The 17,881-nt window shown below is 45.4% G+C and overlaps 1 pseudogene; it reads right to left on the bottom strand.

The window, feature by feature from the left end:
- Positions 1 to 13,231, bottom strand: part of LOC147976626 (uncharacterized) — a 65,754-nt pseudogene extending 52,523 nt beyond the window's left edge.
- Positions 13,232 to 17,881: the final 4,650 nt, after the last annotated feature.

Consider the following 17,881-nt stretch of genomic DNA (forward strand, 5'->3'; position numbering starts at 1 on the left):
ACCTGATGATCGGGCATGGTTTAGTTGGTATGGATCACGTGATCACTTAGATGATTAGAGGGATGTCTATCTAAGTGGCGGTTCTTAAGTAGTATGATTAATTGAACTTAAATTTATCATGAACTTAGTCCTGATAGTATTTGCATATCTATGTTGTAGATCAATTGCTCGCATATAGCTTCCCCGTTTTATTTATGATATGTTCCTAGAGAAAACTATGTTGGAAGATGTTAGTAGCAATGATGCGGACTAGCTCCGTGACTTGAGGATTATCCTCATTGTTGCACAAAAGAATTATGTCCTTGATGCACCGCTAGGTGACGGACCTTTTGCAGGAGCAGATGCAGACGTTATGAACGTTTGACAAGCTTGGTATGATGACTACTTGATAGTTTAGTGCGTCATACTTTACGGCTTAGAACCGGGACTTCAAAAATGTTTTGAATGCCACAGAGCATATGAGATGTTCCAAGAGCTGAAATTGGTATTTCAGACTCATGCCCGTGTTAAGAGGTATGAGACCTCTCACAAGTACTTTGCCTACAAGATGAAGGAGAAAAGCTCAGCTAGTGAGCATGTGCTCAGAATGTCTGAGTACTACAATCACTTGAATCAAGTGGGAGTTAATCTTCCAGATAAGATAGTGATTGATAGAGTTCTCTAGTCACTATCACCAAGTTACTAGAACTTCGTGATGAACTATAATATGCAAGCAATAACGGAAACGATTCCCAAGCTCTTCGCGATGCTGAAATTGGCGAAGGTAGAAATAAAGAAAAAGCATCAAGTGTTGATGGTTGACAAGACCACTAGTTTCAAGTAAAAGGGTAAGGAAAAGAAAGGGAATTTCAGGAAGAATGGCAAGCAAGTTGCCACTCCCGTGAAGAAGCCCAAAGCTAGACCTAGGTAAGCCTGAAACTGAGTGCTTCTACTGCAAAGGGAATGGTCACTGGAAGCGAAACTACCCCAAATACTTGGCGGATAAGAAGGATGGCAAAGTGAAAAAAGTATATTTGATATATATGTTATTGATGTGTACTTTACTAGTGTTCATAGTAACCCTACGGTATTTGATACCGGTTCAGTTGCTAAGATTAGTAACTCGAAACAGGAGTTGCAAAATGAACAGAGACTAGTTAAGGGCAAGGTGACGATGTGTGTTGGAAATGATTCCAAGGTTGATTAGATCACCATCGCACACTCCTTTTTCCTTCGGGATTAGTGTTGAATCTAAAATAAATATTATTTGGTGTTTGCGTTGAGCATGAATATGATTGGATCATGTTTATTGCAATACGGTTATTCATTTAAATCAAAGAATAATTGTTGTTCTGTTTACATGAATAAAACCTTCTATGGTCATACACTTAATATAAATGGTTTATTGAATCCCGATTGTAGTGATACACATATTCATAATATTGATGCCAAAAGATGCAAAGTTGATAATGATAGTGCAACATACTTGTGGCACTGCCGTTTAGGTCATATTGGTGTAAAGCGCATGAAGAAACTCCATGCGGATGGACTTTTGGAATCGGTTGATTATGAATCATTTGATGCTTGCGAACCATGCCTCATGGGCAAGATGACTAAGACTCCGTTGCCGGAACAATGGAGCGAGCCACTGACTTATTGGAAATAATACATACCGATGTATGCGGTTCGATGAATGTTGAGGCTCGCGACGGGTATCGTTATTTTCTGACCTTCACAGATGATTTGAGAAGGTATGAGTATATCTACTTAATGAAACACAAGTCTGAAACGTTTGAAAAGTTCAAAGAATTTCAGAGTGAAGTGGAGAATCATCGTAATAAGAAAATAAAGTTTCTACGATCTGATCACGGAGACAAAATATTTGAATTATGAATTTGGCCTTCAGTTGAAACAATGTCGAATAGTTTCACAACTCACACCACCTGGAACACCACATCGTAATGGTGTGTCTGAACGTCATAACCGTACTTTATTAGATATGGTGCGATCTATGATGTCTCTTACCGATTTACCACTATCGTTTTGGGGTTATGCATTAGAGACAGCAGCATTCACGTTAAATAGGGCACCATCTAAAAATCCGTTGAGATGACACCATATGAACTGTGCTTTAGCAAGAAACCTAAGCTGTCATTTCTTAATGTTTGGGGCTGCGATGCTTATGTGAAAAAAATTCAGCCCGATAAGCTCAAACCCAAATCGGAGAACTGCGTCTTCATAGGATACCCAAAAGAAACGGTTGGGTACACCTTATATCATAGATCTGAAGGAAAAATATTCGTTGCTAAGAATGGATGCTTTCTAGAGAAGGAGTTTCTCTCGAAAGAAGTGAGTGGGAGGAAAGTAGAACTTGATGAGGTTATTGTACCTGCTCCCTTATTGGAAAGTAGTTCATCACAGAAATCAGTTTCAGTGATTCCTACAGCAATTAGTGAGAAAGCTAATGATGGTGATCATGGAACTTCTGATCAAGTTACTACCAAACCTCGTAGGTCAACCAGAATAAGATCCGCATCGGAGTGGTACGGTAATCCTGTTCTGGAAGTCATGTTGCTTGACCATGACGAACCTACAAATTATGAGGAAGCGATGATGAGCCCAAATTCCGCAAAATGGCTTGAGGCCATGAAATCTGAGTTGGGATCCATATATGACAACAAAGTGTGGATTTTGGTTGACTTGCCCGATGATCGGCAAGCCATAGAGAATAAATGGATCTTCAAGAAGAAGACTGACGCTCACGGTAATGTTACTGCTTACAAAGCTCGACTTGTCGCAAAAGATTTTCGACAAGTTCAAGGTGTTGACTACGATGAGATTTTCTCACTCGTATTGGTGCTTAAAAGTCTGTCTGAATCATGTTAGCAGTTGCCGCATTTTATGAAATCTGGCAAAATGGATATCAAAACTACATTCCTTAATGGATTTACTAAAAAAAGAGTTGTATATGATGCAACCAGAAGGTTTTCTCAATCCTAAAGGTGTTAACAAAGTGTGCAAGCTCCAGCGATCCATCTATGCACTGGTGCAAGCATCTCGGAGTTGGAATATACACTTTTATGAGTTGATCAAAGCATATAGTTTTATACAGACTTGCTGTGAAGACTGTATTTACAAGAAAGTGAGGGGGAGCACTACAGCCTTTCTGATAAGTGTATGTGAATGACATATTGTTGATCGGAAATGATGTAGAATTTTCTGGAAAGCATAAAGAAGAATTTGAAAGGAGTTTTTCAAAGAAAGAATTACCTGTGAAGCTACTTACATATTGGGCATCAAGATCTATAAAGATAGATCAAGACATTTGGTAAGACTTTCGATGAGTACACACCTTGATAAGATTTTGAAGGAGTTCAAAATGGATCAGTCAAAGAAGGGGTTTTTGCCTGAGTTGTAAGGTGTGAAATTGAGTAAAGACTCAAAACCCGGTGACGGCAGAAAATAGAAAGAGAACCGGGGCTAAAGGGCCTCTGAAACCGAGATAAATGAGCCGTTTTCTACTAATGAACATCTAGAACGTATTTAAAAGTTTCGAGAAAAATCAGCAATACTCATATAATATGTACTACATCCGTTCCTAAATATAAGCCTTTTTAGAGATTGCAATATGGACTACATACGGTGCAAAATGAGTGAATCTACACTCTAAAATATGTCTATATATATCCATATGTAGTTTGTATTGAAATATCTAAAACGGCTTATATTTAGAAACAAAGGGAGTATATACCATGTCATGAAATTTTAGTTCCAAATGTGAAATATAAGTCAAAGGGGGGAAAGACACATTTACTATGAATAATATCAGTGTGACAGTATTCCCCTAATGTTTGATTGTGATACTATTCAGAACAAGTTTTGACTTTATTTGTGTACCAGTTTGTGAATCAAATTCAGACAAGCATTAGCTTCAAAAAATAAAAAATAAAAAATATTCAGACAAGCATGTTATATATGCTATAGATATTTTTGCTTTTTTTTCACATGTCTAAATGCGTTTTTGGTGTTCTAGTGCATTAGTACACCTCAAACGTCTTTGCCTTACTACATCAGGGTATTACCGCATAATTAAGGATGCGTACATGCTTTTTTTGTAAAAAACATGTTTATACATGCATTGCGGAGATTTATTTTTTGACGAGAAATATTTGGAGCTTTATTCAACAATCGAAGCCCCTGCAGAATCTGCAAGGAGGCTAGTTACAATAATGCTAGGTACAGAGTCAAACCAACATTCTATTACATCCAATGTGCTTACAGGTCTAGCACACAGGTGAGCAGGGTAGTTGGCTGATCTCGAAATATGTTGAATACAGAAAGACTTAAAACTAGTAGAATGCTCCAGAATTTCGGACAGGATGGGCGCCACAACTGTTCTATCATCATGACGTGAAATCCAGAGATTAACGACCTCCAGGCAATCGGATTCCATCACGACTTTCTCGTAGCCCCTGAGTTTAGCAAAGATGACACCGTCCCGGATTGCTAGGGCTTCAGAGATGAGGGGGTCGGTAATCCCCTAATAAGGTTTACACCACGCAGCTCTGAAAGTGGAGTGGGAACGAGCAACTCCTCCCACTCCTCCTCTTCGAGCTTCCAAAGCAACACTGCCATCAGTGTTTATCTTGATCTCACCCTCCTCGGGTGGCCTCCAGCCATAACCCGGAAGCAAGCAAGTATGTTTCTTAGGTAGATCAAGCAAAGCTAAAGTATCTCTGGTCATTTTCATGGACCGTATCGGGTCAAGACCACCTTTATCATGAGTTATGTTATTTTGAGAAGTTCATATAGCCCACATGATCGGCACCAGTTTGGCTCGATCCGACTCAGAGAACTTGGGATCACAAGTAATGTCCTTTGACCATGTTAGAGGGTGTAGATCAGGTCGCTTGACCCCAAGCCAATGGGGAGATACAAATAGCTGATTTCCCAAATTAATGAACCAAAAAGTTTTAGTACAATTTTTGTCTACTACCTTGTCTGTCTAGAACTAGATTTTTTTTTTTTTGCGAATACTGTCTGGAACTAGTTGGCGCATAAGATACATCTGTTTGAGCGTTAACTAATTCCTGAAGGAGGTAGTAAATAGGCTCAATTTATGTCCATGTAGAAAACATGTGCGCGTACAGAATTTCACATGTATGATAACGTTGTAGCACGTTTTAGTACCATGAGTTTTTGGGGGGATTATCGTAACTGCATATACGTACCACGCTGAAGATTCTTACGGGTGGAGAATCTCAGGTTTCCAAGTGGTGTAGGGGATATTACTTTTTCTTCCTTTTCGCCTCAATCAGGTGAAGTAGGAATTTGTTCTGACAGATACCCGCCTGCAATACTTTTTGCCGAGACGCGCCATGTGCCCGTCTGGGTGGAAGATAGCAGAGAATTCTACGCACATTTCTTCAGAGGTAAGGCTCCAAGTTAGGACAGATAACATATGTGTGGAGATATGGTTTCCGGAGAAAGCAGAACGTAGACGGGAATAATAAAAAGAATTTGAATACTGAAAGATTGGCCCACACAAAGGAGATAACAGTAGCACCGAATCAAATTTGTCAGTTCTTCGGTTTATATTCTGCTAACGAAATACAGCTAGCATGCTACCAAAATGTCCCCAAAAGGCGGCTGAGATTCTGCGGCGGAGTCATACTTCAATACTTGTACCAGCGTTGCCTATTGTTTTCAGTTGGACAGTGGGCGGTGTTCGTTCCATTATTGAGAGGCAATGGAACCTACTTATTCTCAATCTTCAAAAGGGACAATTATTACCGATAAAGTGGTCTTTGAACCCAAAAAGTAAGGGAAAAGGATAAGAAATCCGAAGCTAAGTAAATCCCTTCAGAGGTATTTGGAACAGGATATTTTTAGAGGGATCGAAAACTACAAGGCCATGTCCAACGCGGGGCGCTAACGCATGGCGCCGGGATTAATTTCCTGGTCGATCGGGCAGTAGGGCGATCGAATCCTGGCACCAGCCGACGCAAGGTACGATATCAACGTAAAATGGGAAACCAAGCGCTTGGATTTTTTTGCCAAGTGAGATAAAGCATCGAGCGTGACAGAGGGTTTCCTTGGTATGTAATTACAAAAAAAAAATTTACACCTATGGTTAAAGCGGAGGCGCGATGATGGATTTTGAATTATACAATATTTATTTTATTTGCCTAGGCTTCTATACAAGCGTTTTTCGTTGAAGATGGCCTAAGTGGTCACAATTGGCACTCCCATATTGCGTCCTAAGGTGGAGGTGGAGCAACATAATGATTTCCCTCCACGGTTGACACTCCCACTGTGTGATAGGTGGTAACCAGTGAAAGAAAATCGCCTCAATTTTTTCTTTCTTTTTGAGGCCGAATCGCGTCAATTCAGACCTTGTGACACGAGAGGTTTGGAAGGAGAGGAAGAAAAACACCGCTCTATTGCTCCTCTAAGACTGCTTGTGAACACCCAAAAAGAAGTGTATACTTGGGCTTTGGCTAGAAAAAAAATTATTTTGTTCGCTATGTCGGGAGAGTATGCTTTTGTGCAGATGCTTCCGCGAACTATTCTTCGACTCTTCTATTCGATCAATGAAATTGGTAGATCATTTGCTGTGTTTTAGAAAACAAAGTTGATCCGCACCAAAGGAATATTCACTACATTTATCGTTTATACCCTTATTGTAAGGCCGATCATGTTGTTGTATATACGATGCCGCGTTTTTCACTCCCTACAATAGCGGTTTTCAAGGAAGATGTTGTGTACATGTTACACCTCCTCCCAGTACGATACTAGGATCGGTGCCATGATGATGAGTTGCAGCTCGACGGTACACAAGTGGAGGGTGATCATATCAAATAAGTGACAAAAAAATATCCAATGCAAAAGCAGATAATGCTATATCTCTCGATATCAGCATCTACACAACGTGGCCATCTATACATCATTCGTTTCATCCAGATTAGTGCCTACATTACCTACACAAAGATTAAAACTTATATATATATTCCCTCGAAAAAGATTAAAATATATATATGTATCAATCAATCATAATATTCTTGACAAGCAAGCAGGCAAGCAGCAGCTGGGGCTTTGCAGAAAGCACGAATTCATTTCCTAAAGAAGTCCCTGCAGAAGACAAAGGCCATCCCGGATAATGGATAAAGGAGGCGGGGGGATGTAGAAGAACATGTTCCGCTCCATCTTCTGTACGTATCGCGTATTTGTAGCCCAATAAAATGCTAATGATCTTTGTATCCAAGTGGGTTGCACTTTATACTTACGAAATATGCCCCCGGGTGTATCAGCAAAGGGAATCACATTCTATACACGTCCTATAATTACGACAACACATGCTTTGAATAAGATATTCATTGCATTGTTATAGATTGATCAAGTTTAGCTTTTACGTCAGAGTGGGCCGGATTTAAGCATAGAATTCTGGTTTAAGGCATATATTTAGGGTCCACATATCCGGTAACCCCGGAGGGAGGTGTGGTGCCATAGGGTGGCGGCTGAAGACGACAAGGGTGGCAATTCTCGACTTAGCTGGGGCGTGGGTTTGTTACATATAGCGTGAGTCTGAAGGCTTGTGGTGGCTCTGACATCTTGTGCGATGCTCCCTTACTAGACACGGGCGAGGCCCAACTATCTTCTTCTTCTTTTTGGCGTTGGCATCCCCCTCTTGTAACATGCCGACATGGTTGAGGCCCTTTTTCGCTCCCCTCTATCTCGACGGTTGTTTTTAGCATGTGTTATCGTGGCCGGCAAAAGTGCGGCGTGGCATAACATTGCTTTTTTCTTTTCTTTTTTACACTCCTATTTATCAATGAAATAGATGAAGCTTTTGCCTCATTTCAAAAAACACATATCAGGACTGACCGTTAAACCTGGTTGAAACTAGGATGTCCATGCTTAAATTTGATTTAGTGTATCATAAGGACTTAAGTTTGCATTGCATTCTACATGTAATTAAGATAACACATTCTGCTATGAAATAATATTCATTGAATCGTTATAGCTTGATCAAATTTAGTTTTTATTGTTTTTTAAAGAAATTTAGCTTTTACACAGCGGACTAGATTTAATCATGGAATTTAGCTTTTATGACACAATGCGACACATATCTTGTTTTAAGTACTCTATTTACCCTTGTTACAACAAAAACTTTACAAGTGATAATTCATTATGATAATTGATCTAACAAGCTTCAACAGATGCTCCTACTCTCCTTCTTTGCTATAGTCAACACTTGCAAAAGGCTGAACTGAGGTAACTATTGTAAGAAGAGTGCCAAGGAAGGAATGCCTCCGGCCCGAACGATTAAAAGTGCACTATTGCAACTTGATCAATTTTGGATTTAACGATGCAGTGAACTGATTTTAAGCAACAAAAAAAATATTTGAAGCATATTCATTATTCGGTCCTCTCCTTGATAAGCATGCATGGCCCGCATAGAGTGTGAGTTAACATAGCACTGATCAGGACATCACGTGGGTGGACAAATGGGTGGCATTTGGTTAAAAGGGTATTATGGCATTGCATGCAGTGGAATATTCCATGAAAGAACTTGTCGCGAATGACGCGCAAATCAAAGAGCCGGTGAAAGATGTGTGCAAGGGAGCTCCTTGACATCATCAAATGGATGTGAACTCACCACGTTGGCTTGACCATGTAGGATTGTTGACATGTTTTATATAGGAACCGAGCATTGAATTTGGTCGAAACTAGGTTGTCGATGCTCAAATATGCCGTCATAACGAATATATCTGGTTAGAGCCTACATGATGCGACGAATATCTGATGTAAAGTAACATTTATCCTCGTTACAACCAAAACTTTGCAAGTATCTTCCATTTTCTATATAAAAAATCAGCTAGTATGATGATTTGCTCCAACAAGCTTCCTCAAATTGAATTGATACTCGTGACTTGTCCTAGGCTCCCAGTCAACCATTGGGAGAAAGGCGGAATTGGAGTCACTGCATCTGCATGCTGTGAGAAGAGTGCCAGGGAAGGGATGTCTCCGGCCTGAACGATCAGCATGGAGTCATGCACTCATTCAGTCACAGGATCGATCACGTAGCCAGCCGGGGTCAACGGAATGAAAGTGAAAGAGAAGAAGAGGAGACTTTAATGTGTAGTGATCTCCTCGGAGGCATTGCGGACGTGCGTACAACTGGATTGGTCAACCACCTCATCCCATGGATGGATGGATGGATCGATCTATCCGAGTCGACACAAAGGTTTGGCATACCGAGGCTATCCGGTTTCCAGTACCGAGGAGTTAACCGATCGAGGGGAGGCAACGGCCGTCTTCTTCTTCCATGCGCTGCGGTAGCTAGCCAGTCCTAGCCTGCATGGCTGCGTGGATGGATAAGGAAGAATACTGCATGTGATATGGCCAATGACACCCTCTTCATCGGTACTCGCAGGGGCCGGGGCGCTACCTACTGCTCGCAACGGCTAGCTCCCGCGCGTGGTCGCCGCGCGCGCCCGCGCCCATTTCTCTTCCTCCTTTCCTGCCGCCGCAATGTGGTGGCATTGCTGACTTGCATGCCTGCGTCCTGCTCCTGCATGCATCCGGTGGGCCGAGCTGAGACGACAGGCCGTACGATTGGGCGCCGCGGAGCGGTTTCATCTACGATCGGTGATGAGTAGGATGAATGCAGTCCTGGGTAGGTGACCTTTGGATGGATAAGTCCATGCAGCCACGTGTACGTGTGCTAGTATCTGCATTTAAGATGAAAAAGAAAGAGAAAACAATTTAGCATGCTCAGTATGTTATGAAATGATTTTTGATCTCTCTAAGAGCACTCCCAATGTATTATACTCCTTCCGTCCCTTTTTTTTCAGAGAGAAGTGCATATTACACCCCTCAACTCTAGCCCTAGTCTAATATACAACCCCCAACTCTAATACCATCTAGTTTACACCCCCCAACTCTCAAAACCAGGCGGAATTCAACCCTCCCCTCCCTGTTACCGGTTTTGACCTGTTGACTGGGTGAACAGTAAATTCAAAAGAAATAATAATTTCGTTTTTTCACCGGCTGAACAGTAAAATTTTAAAAAGTTCTAAATAAAAAAATTAAAAAATAATTTTGATTTTTTAAAATGTTGATTCTTTGTCCGGGTGAACAGTAAATTTCAGGAAAAAAAATAAGAAAACAAAAATTTCTAAATTATATTTGCATGAAACAGTTAACAGTTCGTGTACTGTTCGGGCTGATATATTTTTTTTGTTGAGAGACAACTGAAATGTCCAAACAAGCTGAAAATTGTCACAGACATCACGCGCTGAAAAATCACGCACACAAAAATAATTCGGTTTTTTTGAAAAAAAAGTATTTTTTGGAATTTACTATTCACCCGGCAAAAAATCGAAACAGCTTGTTGAATTTTATTTCCATTTTTTTGAATTTACTGCTCACCCATTGGAAAAACCAAAACATTTTTTGATTTTTTTTGTTACTGTTCACCCAGTCAACATGTCAAAACCGGTCAACGGGGAGGGGAGGGTTGAATTCCGCTTGGTTTTGAGAGTTGGGGGTGTAAACTAGATGGTATTGAAGTTGGGGCGTGTATATTAGACTAGGGCTAGAGTTGAGGGGTGTAATATGCACTTCTCTTTTTTTTCAAGAACATGCAAGCTCTTTTCCATTAAGATGGTAGAAGAATAAAGTTCACAAGATACAAGTGCGAACGCACAGACGTGCATCCACCAAGCCACCTAAGGAAGTGCAACCTAGTGCACTTGAAAGCTATGCCCAGCATCTACCCTAGCCTTGTGCCAAAAAGCTAGCTCGGCCTTGGTCATATAGACGATAGTAGCCGGCGGTGAGGATTTGGGTTCAAAGACCCGGCTCTGATCCAGCCAAATGAATAGCAGTGTGGCCTTGATCGTGGTGTTCATCTCCTTCCTATGTGTCAGCAGCATAGCCACCGCGACCGTGGGCCACCATTCTGGCAGGGTAGTGTGGCCGTTAGACGTGAAGCGATGAAGGCGAGGAGGGAGGGGTAGAATGTGGTGCCGAACTTCCCTGGAGAGAGGGCATCCCAACTCCCTGCGTCCCAAAATAAGTGTCATGTTTTTAGTTCAAATATGGAGTATTTTACATTCTCCTAGTTTCATTTGTTTTGATCCTTCACTTACAATCTTCGACTTCGCAATGTTATTTTCTCTTGTTGTTCTTTTCATCGTGGGTTGTTGTGTGGTTGTCTCTACTCCATCGGTCTTCGTTCTTGCCAAAGCGAGAAGAGGGCATGATTACAGGCTTAAACATTATCTATGGATGAAAAGATGGTGGCAGATGGGCAGGTTGATGTAAATAGCTACAACATGACACACAGTAAATTACACCGTAATATCTTATGGTTACTACAGTTAGTGGCGTAGCTAGGATCGGGCTAGGCCCTGAGCAAGCCCCAGGCGGAACATGTTGTACAATGCCAAAATTGCTACAGTCAACGAAGAAATCGAGCGCTACGACCCGGGCCATGGCCCTTGTAGCCTGGGCCATGCCTATGCCACTGACTAGCAAGTCTACAGTGGAAAACACATGTGGAGGCGGTCAGGCAGAACTACGAGGCCACATGGTATGATTAAGTGGTTATCCTAGTAAACTAGTGTGAGAGAGACAATGATCATGTACAGCAACATAATTAGAGCAAATCTCATAGACATGAGAGATTTTGCTGAGGTGGTGGCAACTAGTGTTGGACAAGAACTACGGAGTTCCAGAGAAGAAGAACTCTTGCTGGCTTTGCGAATACATCGTACTACTGATTTGATGCTTCCTTATGCTTTATTGCAATCATTGTTTTCAGGACAACAGAGATAAATAATCATAATTAAGGTTGACGTTACTGAAAGATATAAATGAATGGTGGACAGATGGATTTGCACCCTCCAAAACCGAAATACGAACAAATAAAAAGAGGAAAATAAATACTGCGCCACTAACCTACCTACTAGCATGTATTAAGCAATAGCTTGTAGGTGGTTGTTTAAAAAAGATGTGTATAGTCCCAGAAAGAGAAGCAGTTGTCATACAACCTGCAAGTGTAGCTTTTGACTTCCTTATCATTTGAATTATCTATCCTGCTAAACCCAAATTGTTGTTTTCTTGCATAGACGAGATAAAGATGAGAACTAAATAGGTTTCAACCCATTAAAAAAACCAGTGGCACATACAAAAGCAAGAGGAAATCGGTACCATGCGAGGTTGGTGAAGTCGGCACAAGAAGTAAACGGAGTAGGGGCAGACGTTGCGGCCACAAGTGCGACAAAATTAAAAATCGATATTTCCATCTAGGATTGGCCGAGTTGGTAGAAAGCATGGTTTGTTTGTTATAAGACTTGCTAGTTTTGTTCTTTCTGTTAAAAAAAGAAATCTAACGCCATGTACCATGAACTAGTAAGTCAAAGAACGGCATTCTGAAATGAATTGAGCTTAGACCATAGCAGTATTGGGCTGAGCTGTCAGCGCGTTAGGATATCCGGTCTACGAACAGTGTCACCGTAAGTGGACATTCCCGTGCTGCACGGGCCAGGGAAGTTGAAGGGCATCGACGGCCGTCAAAAGGAAAAAGAAGAGCATCTACGACACGTGTCGAGGAACGACAGGGCGAGAGCGCGCCGTCTGCAGTGCCTGGTTGGTTCCCAGCGGCCTTTTTGTTGGCGACGAGATTCTTCCCTGTCAGGCTTGGGATGAAAGCACCATCCATCAATCAAGCCCGCGGAGAATATAGCGACGTCCACGCGCGGCAGGAACCAGATTCTACCGGCACTGGCCACCACGACCCGTCGCCTGTCACTGTATGTATCCCTCCCTCCCTCCCTCTCGCCTCCACTCCACACGAGCACGAGCGGAGACGGATACCCCGACATTGCCGTGCCTGGTGCCGTCTCCCTCCGCGTGCAGCCGCGGGAGACCCGGGGAGTGCTCCACGACGGGTGATGGGCCGCCGGCAAACAGTGCAAAGATGAGGGACCTCCCCGCACGACATGACTTCCCCGGCCCGCCGTGTCGTGGTCTGGTACGCTGCAGGCTGGAGTCAACCGACCAGGTACGGCCCAGGGCCTAGGCGCACGGGACCGTTCTCGGCCAGCGTAGTGCGGTTGTTCTCCATCGGACTACAGGCAGCCCAGCCGCTCGACGGCCGCCGCGTGCCTCTCTCTCCGCCACCACCGCAAGGCTCGGCGCTATAGACCTGCAGCTGGTGATCACCTGCAACCTCGGCCGGCATGTCTCTTTGGGTAACGGCGCGACACGCGTGCCACGAGCTCGACCGCCGGCCGGACTCGACGCTTGCGCTAGGCGCTCGTGCCCTGCGCACCTCGCCTGACAATGTCTTTACTGTTCCTTCTCCTCTGCTCGATGGTGCCCAAGGTGGGGGTGGTGGTTGCTTCGACGAGTACAGTTTGTCGTTGCCGAGAAGTGGCCGGCACTGGCAAGTGGAACTGGGGAGTTTCGTATGATATATGATATTGATAGCTACGAATTTAGGTAGGATTGACTCGCGCGGATGGGACGACGCAAGAGCGCGAACACGGGGTACATCGACCGGTTGACCTCAGTGGCCGATTGATACGAGAACATGGGCGAGTTCCAGAGTGCGATGCGTACGTGCTCTAGCGTCCATGAGCCGCGCGTCAAGGCAGTTGGCGAGAGCCGCGCGCGAGTGTACCAGAAATTCGTAGGGGCACGCATCTCGGGCGGGGTCTGCATTTGCCCAGCCTCACATTTTCAAACACCATAACATCTAAAGCCGGACTCGGTAAGTCCAGCACCATAAGAGCAACTTCAATGGGACGATCTATTTCGTCCGACTGCGTCCGTTTGTGTCGGTGCGGACAAAAATGGCGGTCCAATGCGTCAACCCAAACTCTAATCGTGTCCGCCCGGCGTCCGCGCCGACCCATTTCTGGCTCAAAATTGCGCTTGGAATGCGTCGGCGCGGACGCGAAGCGGACACGCCGCGCGTCTCCTCGCCATCCGCCGCGTCCCCACCTGGCGGCCACCTAACCGCCACCGGTCGTCTTATTTATGACAACCACCGACAGCGGGCCCACGCGTCAGCCAATGCGCGCGTCCTTTTTTAACCACGCGTGCGGCGGGGTCGGCCTCATCCACTTCTCCCGTCCATATCTGGCCCCCCACCACTTCCTTTGCTTCCTCGCCGGCGACCGCAAACCCTAGTGCGCGCCATGGGCCTCTTCGGCAAAAGCAATGGCAAGGGGAAGGGCACCCCCGGCGCCTCGTCATCCCGTGCTCCCCCTCCCCCTCCACCGCCGGCGCGTTTCCGCCTTGGACGCCGGCGCCTGCACATCTCGGTGCACCAAGCGCGGTGGCACTGGGAGTACAGGCAGCCCCTCCCCTACCCCGACGTGACGCTGCCGCACCATTGGCATTTGGATCCAAACCAGATCCCGGTGCCGGCGGTTCCGCGGACCCAGCGGGCGCACGACGACGAGGTGCGTCGGCGCCGCGCGCTGCTCACACCGGAGCAGCGTCGGCTGCCCGAGTACGCCGCCGACTCTCCTAACTGGGAGGCTTGGTTCGCCCTCGAACACGAGGAGCAACGGCGCTCGGGTGTCGATGTCGTCCCGCTGCCGTTCCCACCGCCGCTCCGCAGGTAGAGCCGGAGGACATGGAGGCGGAGGCGGAGTACCAAGCCGCCCTCGAGGAGGCCCTGCAGCACGCGCTGGAGGCTAAGCCGCATCGAGGAGGACGCGCGCTGGGATGGGCTGGAGCAAGCCCTTGCCCTGTCGGCGGCGGGGGACTCCGTCCACACCCCGCTCTTCGTGTCGCCGCCCGTACAGCCCAAGCCAAAGCCGGAGCCGGAGCCGTCGCGTAAGCGCTCCCCACCTCCACCCACTTGGCCGGAGGAGGCCTACTCGTGGACGGGCCAGTACCGCGAGTGGGTGAGCGCGTCTCCCGTCTACTTCGCCGCGACGCCGGAGGAAGAGGCGGCCCACCTCGAGCGATGGAAGGAGCACTGGCTCCGCCAGGAGCAGGGCGACAGCGAGGAGCAGATGCGCTACGAGGCCATGCTCCAACGCGATGCGGAGGCGCTCCGGCTCGAGGAGGAGGAGGAGGAGCGTGCGCGGCTTGCCGCAATGCCGCCACCCCAGCAGACGCCGGAGGAGCCTGCCTGTAACGCCCTCGATGCAGCTATATCTCCCACGCGTCGAAGCACGACTTAGAGGCATAACCACAATGTCGCAAGTGAGGTAATCTTCACACAACCCATGTAATACATAAGGGAAAAGATACATAGTTGGCTTACAATCGCCACTTCACACAATTACATGAATAAACATTACAATATCCAAATACAATCAAGGTCCGACTATGGAACCAAAATAAAAGAAGACTACCCCAAAAGCTACACAGATCCCCGATCGTCCCCAACTGGGCTCCACTACTGATCAACTAGAACGAAACAACACAAAGGACAAGATCTTCATCGAGCTCCTCCTGAGCTTGGTTGCGTCATCTGCACGGACTCAACGGCACCTGCAAGCTGGTTTGGAAGTATCTGTGAGCCACGGGGACTCAGCAATCTCGCACCCTCGCGATCAAGACTATTTAAGCTTATAGGAAGGGTAAAATGTATGAGGTGTAGCTGCAGCGAGCGACTAGCATTTATAGTGGCTAACCTATACGCAAAAGAGAGCGAGAAGAGAAGGCAAAAGCACGGTCGAGAATCTATGATCAAGAAGTGATCCTAGAGCAACCTACGTCAAGCATAACTCCAACACCGTGTTCACTTCCCGAACTCCGCCGAGAAGAGACCGTCACGGTTACACACGCGGTTGATGTATTTTAATTAAGGTCAACTTCAGGTTTTCTACAACCGGACATTAACAAATTCCCATCTGCCCATAACCGCGGGTACGGCTTTTGAAAGTTCAAATCCCTGCAGGGGTGTCCCAACTTAGCCCATGACAAGCTCTCACGGTCAACGAAGGATATTCCTTCTAGCGGGAAGACCCGATCAGACTCGGAATCCCGGTTACGAGACATTTCGACAGGGTAAAACTAAACCAGCAACACTACCCGAATGTGCCGACAAATCCCGATAGGAGCTGCACATATCTCTTTCTCAGGGCACACTCAGATTGTCTTAGGTACGGGTAGGCCAGCCCAGAGTTGCCCCTGGTGGCCACCGGCAGCTGACAGGTTGGACCAACACTCAGAGGAGCACTGGCCCGGGGGGGTTAAAATAATGATGACCCTTGAGTCTGCAGAACCCAAGGGAAAGAAAAGGCTAGGTGGCAAATGATAAAACCAAGGTTGGGCATTGCTGGAGGAGTTTTATTCAAGGCGAACTGTCAAGGGGTTCCCATTATTACCCAACCACGTAAGGAACGCAAAATCCGGGAACATAACACCGATATGACGGAAACTAGGGCGGCAAGAGTGGAACAAAATACCAGGCATAAGTCCGAGCCTTCCACCCTTTACCAAGTATATAGATACATTAATTAAATAAGAGATATTGTGATATCCCAACAAGTAAACATGTTCCAACAAGGAACAACATCTCCATGTTCCAACAAGGAACAAACTTCAAACTTCACCTACAACTAACAACGCTATAAGAGGGGCTGAGCAAAGCGGTAACATAGCCAAACAACGGTTTGCTAGGACAAGGTGGGTTAGAGGCTTGGCTCAACAATATGGGAGGCATGATAAGCAAGTGGTAGGTATCGCAGCATAGGCATAGCAAAAGAGCGAGCATCTATCAAGCAAAGATAGAAGTGATTTCGAGGGTATGATCATCTTGCCTGAAAACCCGCAAGGAAGAAGAACGAGTCCATGAAGAAGATAAACGGACGTAGTCGAACAGATCCTCACACACACGACGTTATCGGAACCAACCCGAAGAACCAACACCGGAAAGAAGCAAACAACATAGTAAACAACCAACACATCAACATGGCATGATGCACAATCGAGTATGATGCATGTCCGGTTTAAAGAAGCAAGGCATGGCAAAGTGCACAAGCAACCCTACAAATTAAGTGGAGCTCAATATGCAAAGAGTTGCATATTGACGAAACACCACGACAAGTTATTTAGTTCGATCTTGTTTATTTACCCAACAAGATTCAATGTTGTTAGCATGGCAAGAGAGGTGAAGCAAAGTAAAACTACCTATCTAGTCAAGTTTAAATGAGGCCGGAAGCAACGAACAACAATTCCGGTAAATCCTCATGTGCATATATTAGGTTTGGTACTGTTCTGCCCTAAACACAATTTTAGAGTTATTAAACATGCAAAGCAATGTCACCATGATAAACTAGAAAAAATTCTACCCCATTTACATATGAAGTTTGTTAGATTCGGAGCTACGGTTAATTAGTTATGAAATAAATCATTTTAGCATATCATTTACACAAATTAATACAAACAACAAGTTTAAACATTTTAACATGAATGGAAGTGGCATATTATGAAACTAGATAAAATTCTAAGCATCTTTCATATTAAGTTTGTTTAGTTTGGATGCACGGTTTGAGAGTTATTAAATGCATGAAGTAGAAGGGGTTTTCTGCAAATCTGCATTCTCTGGAAATTAGCTAAAACGTTCTGTGAAAAAAAAACACATCTCGGGCCGAATCTGGCCGGCCCAACAGAGAAGGAGAGGTATGGGAGCGCTGCTCACCATGGGCCACAGCCCAGGAGTTGGAGGGAGGCCAGTTGCTGGATCCTGCATGCGTTGGAGCTGGGCCAGGCCCAGATCGAGACGAGGGAGAGGCGCTGGGCCATGCGACTTGTGGGCCACACGCAGAGGAGGCCGCTCGAGGCGAGGTAGCTGGATCGAACGGACAGGTGGGGGAGGCGCGGTCAACGCAGAAGAAGCAGAGGTCTCGTCGCGGCTGCGAAG

The sequence above is a fragment of the Triticum urartu genome, chromosome 4A, assembly GCF_056163025.1.
Source record: "Triticum urartu cultivar PI428250 chromosome 4A, HENAU_Tu73, whole genome shotgun sequence".
Lineage (NCBI taxonomy): Eukaryota > Viridiplantae > Streptophyta > Magnoliopsida > Poales > Poaceae > Triticum > Triticum urartu.